This window comes from Physeter macrocephalus, unplaced genomic scaffold (assembly GCF_002837175.3).
Source record: "Physeter macrocephalus isolate SW-GA unplaced genomic scaffold, ASM283717v5 random_1194, whole genome shotgun sequence".
Classification (NCBI taxonomy): Eukaryota; Metazoa; Chordata; class Mammalia; order Artiodactyla; family Physeteridae; genus Physeter; species Physeter macrocephalus.
The window spans coordinates 17,305-24,094 of NW_021146530.1; the positions used below are offsets into that span (position 1 = coordinate 17,305).

At 53.7% G+C, this 6,790-nt stretch overlaps 1 protein-coding gene across 2 annotated transcripts in view; it reads right to left on the reverse strand.

The window, feature by feature from the left end:
- The window catches only part of MYC (MYC proto-oncogene, bHLH transcription factor), a 5,404-nt gene extending 3,349 nt beyond the window's left edge, over positions 1-2,055 (reverse strand). Inside the window, exon 1 of one of the 2 annotated variants that reach the window (XM_007103918.4) lies at positions 1,585-2,055. The gene's annotated coding sequence lies outside the window, so the exon portion shown is untranslated. The remainder of the gene's footprint in view (positions 1-1,584) is intronic. The other variant, XM_007103917.4, reaches the window with a different exon arrangement.
- Between the last annotated feature and the right edge of the window lie 4,735 nt (positions 2,056-6,790).

Sequence of the window (6,790 nt, forward strand, 5' to 3'; positions counted from 1 at the left end):
CGCAGGCCGGGCCCGAAGGGGGGGGGGGGGGGGGGGGGGGGAGCAAAAAAAACCCAAACCAAAACAAAAAGGCACCCTTTCACCCCCTCCGGGTGACCCTCTACTATCTCAGACACACACTTGGCGAAGCAGCTCCGTAGCGCCCGCGCAGCTTCCGTCCCCCGGGAGCCCGGAGCGCCAAGTCCGGGAGTCGGCCCGGCGACCGCCGAGCAATCGAAATCGGCTTTGGCCTCCTTAACAGGCCGGGGGGGGCGGCGCGGGGTGTGGGGGGGAATACGATCTGCCAAACGCCGAGGCGCAAAGTTTTGCGCCACCTGAAGGAGGCTGCGAGAGGCGCCGCGGCGGGAGCGGCTGCGCGCGGCCCCCTCCCGCGCCGGGGCCCCTCGCGCCGCGCCCGTTCCCACTCGCGCCCTTGCCGCGCTCCTTCCCCCGCCGGCGCCACCGCCCCTCCCAGCCTCCCTTCTCCGCCTCCTGCATCCCTACCCCCAGCGCGCCCCCCTTCCTTCCTCTGCCGGCTTTTCTTCTTTTCCCTCGCGGGCTGGAGTGGCAAGCTCAGCTTCGAGCCTTAACGCCCCCCCTCCCCGCCCCGCCAATACATAAAAGGGGAGTGTTAAATAATAACAGGGACACCTCCCTTCAACACCCAATACGGCGCCGCAACTGCGCCGGAGACCCTGCTACGATTCCGCGCCCGGAGCCAGGCGTCTTCCCCTCACCCGCCGAGGGTAGCAGCTGTTCTGGAAAAGCCCCGAGCCCCGCTCCTTGCCGTCCTCCGCATCTCAGGGGCGCAGGGACACCCGCGCGGGGACACCAGAGGCGGCCTGGGAGCCAAGGCTGGGTGCAGAGATTTGTCCTCGTTTCCCCCCCGAGTCAGTAATTCCAGGAGAATCGGACACATCTTTGCCCCAGCCTCCCTTTCCCCCCCTCCCCGCGCCTCGCCAACACCAAATCCTAACCTCTCTGTAGACCAAGATCTTTAATTTTATTATCCTTTTCAAAAGCCAAATGCCAACTTCTAAAAGGAGCCGGGGGCGAACTGGAAACGCCGCGGGGATCGGCGGGCGGGACAAGCCGCAGTGTGTCTGTCTCCGGCTGTCAGAAATGCGGTAAGCCGAAATTTAAATGCCCTTTCCGAGACGGGGAAAAGTCAGAGGCTGCGGAGCTCTCTCGCTCGCACACGCAATATGTAATTCTTACTCCAAGGAGCTCAGGATGTAAAGGGTTTTCTGCCACCGAGAAGCATATACCCTTCTCTTCTCCTCCCAAAAGGCCAAAAGCAATTAGTGCAATAAAGGAAGAATGTCCAGCCGGCCGGGGTCAGCGTCCATCTACATAAGCAAAAACCTCTCAAGGCTACTTTCAAAAACGCACCCTGTTTTCCCCTCTCCCATCTTGACAAGTCACTGTACCCCGACCCAGTTCTGGTTCGTCTTCACTCCACCCCGACCAACCACAACTACTCTGAGAAAAGTGTCAATAGCGCAGGAATGGGAGAAAAGACACACCGATCCGGGCATTCGACTCATCGCGGCATTACTGCGGTAGCAAAAATAAATTAAAAGGCCAATAGGTCCGGGTGCTCACCGGGTTTTCCACTCTCCGAAGGAAATCCAGCGTCCAAAAAGCGGAGAGGAGCGCCTTTCAGAGGCGCGGGTCGTGGGCAGCGGCGGGGAAAAGTGACTCCCCCAATAGGCAGAAGAGCCTCTCCGCGTCCGGAGAGTCGCCTTGTCGCTCGGGTGTTGTAAGTTCCAGCGGGCAGCGGGCAAAGTTTCGCGGATGCGGCGCGGGTGGCGGGCCGCTGGCGGGGGTCGGCGGGAAGGGTGGGGTGGGGGCGGCCGGGCCCGAGGCGCAGAAGCCCCCCTTTCACTCCGGATCTCCCTTCCCCGGGCGCCCGGAGCGCGACTCCGCTCGCTCGGCTGCCTCTGCTCTTCCACCCTCGAGGGCCCGCTCGCTCCCTCTCTGCCTCTCGCTGGAATTACTACAGCGAGTCAGATAAAGCCCAGAAAACCGGCTTTTATACTGCTAAGGCACGGCCCCTCCCCTCTGTTCTCTTTTTCCCGCCAAGCCTCTGAATAGCCCTGCCCTTCCAGAGGCCGTTGGGGAGCCAGGCGGCGGCCGGGGCGCGGCGGCGGCAGGGGCAGCCGCGAGATGCGCAGCCCGGGGGTCCTTGGCCGCGCAGACCCTCGCCTATAAAAGGCCGGTGGGCGGGGATTCACAGGAGAGGATCTTTTTTCTTTCTCCCCCGCCCTCAGCTTTGGGAACCCGGGAGGGGCGCTGGTGGGGAGGGAGGGCCGGAGGGGAGGAGACTCAGCCCTTTGAGCCTGGCACTCCAGTGCGCCGAGCTCTCGGATGTAAACACAGTCACAGCGCCGCATGAATTAACTGCGCGCGCCTACCATTTTCTTTTGCCCCCGCTCAAACCTCTCTTTCTCTGCTGCTGGCTCTTCTGAGGCAGCGCTCTGTTTGACAAACAGCATACTTGTCCTCTGTGCTGCAATCATCGCGGGCAGAACAGCTGAACTCTTCGCGCTGAGCATACACCGTGTACCCACGGCCACGCCACGCACGTCCCGGGCGGACGGGCGCCTCCCTAAGGCCGGGGAAAGGGTAGCATTTGGAAAATAAGTCCTACGAAGAGAGGAGGAAAGAAGGCGGTATTGACCGGCGCGCGCTCTGAGTGTGTGGGGCATTGAGTGTCGATGGGGGTAAACGATCAGAGGTACAGGGAGGAAAATGGTGCCTGGAATTTTAAAAATAATTCAACAACGCACTGCCACGTATACTTGGAGGACGCGTTATGAATAAACACCCACTGTATTTGTTGGGGGGGTGTTATGCATTCTGTGTGTGTGCAGCTATCTCAGCTGGGTACCTTCCACCCAGAATGAATCCCCCAAATCCCTGCCAAAGCCGCAGACGACCCCACCCCCACCCCCGGCCCCGCCCGCGCAGACCTACACGGATCTCCGCGGGAGCCCGTTTTCCCGCCACCCCCCCCCCCCCCCCCCCCCGTACGCGGGAGTAAGGCAGGAGCGCGCCTGCGGGTGCGCGCCGCGGGGCCCCTCCCCCGCTCGCTCTCGGCCGGTCTGCACCCCCAGCCCACCCCCGCGCCTCTCACTCTGAGTTCCCAATTCCGCAGCCGGGTTTCAGAAGAGACGAATCCTCTTTGCGCCCCGTGGTGTCGGTTTGCACCACTCTGGGGCTCCCAGGTTTGGGGAAAATCAAAGGCGCTAGACGGAAGGATACTGACTGGGGAAGGGGTGGGCGCGAGCCGTGGGACCAGACTCCCCAGAAGAGGGAAGGAGGCGAGCTGGCGGATCCACCCTGGGGAGTCAGCAGAGTCCCTGGTGAAGAAAACCGTTAACTCTTTCCTCCTCGGACAGATCGGACGTTGACTTCCTTTCTGGGTCTGCTTTCCTCTTTATTATTGGACAAAAAAACAAAAAACCAAAAAAAACCCCAACATCGATTTTGATCTAAGGAGAGGGGCCAAGTATTACTTCCGTGTCTTTTTTTTTTTGGAGGGGGGGGTGTCTTGAGCCAATTAAAACAGCCAATTAAAAATTGGCCGAATTTCAGGCATTGATTTCCCAGTTCACTGACTATACATTTTTTTCTGAATACCATAGTGAAGTGCGTATGCCTAATCCACGTACATCTATGTACATTTCACGTACACGTCGACCTAGAATTTTGCCCAACACGGCACATGACTTGTTCGCTCCCTCAGTGAATCTATATTTAATATACAATACATATTCCCTCGGGATTTGCTATTCTGCATTACGCTAGGGCCTTAAAAACAGAGGCAATCTTCCCCAGCCCTGGTCCCTCACCCAAAGGCATTTTAAGTAAACTTTTCCACGCCCCTCGCCCCTCATTCCAAAAGAGAAAAAAATTCGGGGCAGGGAGGGGCTCGCGTATAACATGCTTGTGTTCGAGATAGATTGTTACCCGTTGAGTTCGCTGCTCGGCGTTCAATTGTTAAATGAGTAGTGACTTCCTCCAAATCAGGTACACGGCACAATTCAGTTTTAAGGATTGCAGATTACTCCAGCCTCCAGGCCTTTGCCGCAAACGCGGGGAGTGACCAATCCCTGGTCGGGGCTTTGCTGCAAAGCGTCTTTCCCTGCCCCCTCCCAGGGCTGCACCCGAGCCCGGGGTTCGCGAAAGTAAAGTAAGTGTGCCCTCTACTGGCAGCCTCGAACGCTGCGTCCGGATGCCACCCGAGGGCGTGCGGGTCGGGAGGGGGCAGGGGCGGCCGGAGTGCAGGGTACCCAGGGGGGCGAAGGATAGGGCGGTTCATTAAAATGAGTCTCCAGCCACCCTTTTCAGATTCCTTCAGGCCGACTGCGGAGAGGCGGAAGAAGAGGAATCGCTGGAGAGAAAAGTGGTTCAGAGGCGGCTCTTCAACCGCATAAGTGGTGGTGAAAATTGATCCATCACTACTTATGGACAACGAGCATCACCCTATAGAGAACTGATGCTATTTATGGGAAACGTGAAATAATTAACAAGTACACACACGAAAAAAATTTCCAGCAAAATTCTAAAGCAGCAAAACACACTGTAGTCTACACATCTTAGAAAGCCATCATCTTCTAACCACCACGTTTTAGAGAAAGACACTAGATTTATTATTTTTTAAATGAAAAAAAAATGGTGAATAGCCAGATCTTTTCAAAATGATGGGGGGGGGCGTGAGATTCCATTGAAAAAAAGTGTAAAGGACCATTTTAATAAAAAGTTTTCATACCAAAACAACTGAGCAATAAAGGTCAAAGAAATGTGAGGTAAATTTACATAGCATGCTTAATGGGTGTGAATATTTCAAGTGGGTTTTTTTTTTAAGATTTTTTTGATGTGGACCATTTTTAACATCTTTATTGAATTTGTGACAATATTGCTTTGTTTTTTTGGCCACGAGGCATGTGGGATCTTAGCTCCCCAACCAGGGATCGAACCCTCACCCCCTGCATTGGAAGGCGAAGTCTTAACCACTGGACCTCCAGGGAAGTCCTCTTCAAGTGGGTTTTTATGATGAGAAGGATGTTTGACAGGGTCTGATCACCTAGCTATATCCTCAGGAAATTTGGCAACAGGGGATCCTTCCTAGAAGAGGTCTCTTAGGGTGGTTCCCCAGGAATCTGGCACTTTGGGCATTACTCTGCTGGAGGCTGAATGACTGCTCTCTATAGGGGCAGAAAAAAAAAAACCCAAACCAAAAAACAACCAACCCACAAAAACACAAAACCGATCAATCAAACAACAGCAAAAAAGTGTGGGTCTAGTTTGACTGCAGAGGGTAGTTTTTGAAAGTTGCTAAAGATGGCAGATATACCCTTTCTTAAGGTCTGACTACCAAACAATTGCAGGCAGGTGTAGGAGATGTGAACCCCAGGCAGAGATGCTGTTGGTGGGTTTAGGACTCTCCTTCTTCTCTCCCAGGCTGGTGATATCACCTGGGGTGTTATTTTCAAGTAACAGCCTGGAGTTATTTTGTACTTGCAAATAAAGTAGGAGCCATCCCATTTTACAGCCGAGGAAATGGAAAGTCACATCTCAGCAAGACTTGACTTAAGGGACTTCACTATCTTTCTTTTAGTAATTTTTAAGAACCATTTGACCTAGAAGAGACATTTGCTAGGTTGAGAAACGGCAGGGGAGATAAAAACTAATAATATCATTCGAGATTACCAAAGGGATGTATGTTATTGTAAAAGAAACATTGTAAGTAGAAAAAGGAATAAAAAAAAGGTAAAGAGTTTCTGAACCTGATCACCTGGAGACAGCCGATGAAGTTTGTCTTTTTTTTTTTTTCCGTACGCGGGCCTCTCACCATTGTGGCCTCTCCCGTTGCAGAGCACAGGCTCCGGACGCGCAGGCTCAGCGGCCACGGCTCAGGGGCCCAGCCGCTCCGCGGCATGTGGGATCCTCCCGGACCGGGGCACGAACCTGTATCCCCTGCATTGGCAGGCGGACTCTCAACCACTGCGCCACCAGGGAAGCCCTGAGGTTTGTCTTTTAAGAAAACATTTTACGGGACAACCTCAGTCTTTCTATCACTTCCTTTTGGAAGTCAGTGGAAAGTGTCTATTGAGTGAATATTCCTGGTTTGCTGGTCTAAGGAAATTCTAAGGCTGTGTCTCTCCTTCCTTTTTTGGGTGCTGCTGGGTTTCTAAGAAGAGGCAGGTCTGTTATCACCCACAGGGTTGGGACTCCAGGTAAACAGTCCAGTAAGATTGCCTCACAGAAGAGAACATTGTGTCACCACAGGAAACATTTTTTCCTCCAGATGGTATAACTAAGAGTCATTCATTCTCACAACTGCATATTCTCACAGTGACAGTTGCGTGTCACTTTCATACTTAGGAAAAATGAAGTACAGAAAGAATGAGCAACTTGACCAGACTTTCTCCTTTCTTTGCAGACACACAATGGAGAGATTCAGAATGTGTGACTTGTACGACATAACACGTCTCCTCCCTGTCCCCCACCCCTTCTTTGAATATCTCTTCTCCCACCCCTCAGAAAGTTTCCTATGGCTCTTCCACAGATAAGAGTAGTGGAAAGAAACTGGACCCTGGTGATCAAAAAGCTAGCTCCAACCTGGAGATGAGACAGAAAGCCCCTCAAAGGTGGTTGGGATGTTATTTCAAAAACTCTTCAAGTCATTGAGGCCTGTCAAGGAAGGGGTGGGGGAAGAATGATAAATACGTAGCTCCAGCAGAAAGATCATTTGGAAAGAAGGGCTGTGAGATTAAAATCCAAGCTAGCCAGGGAATGTTAG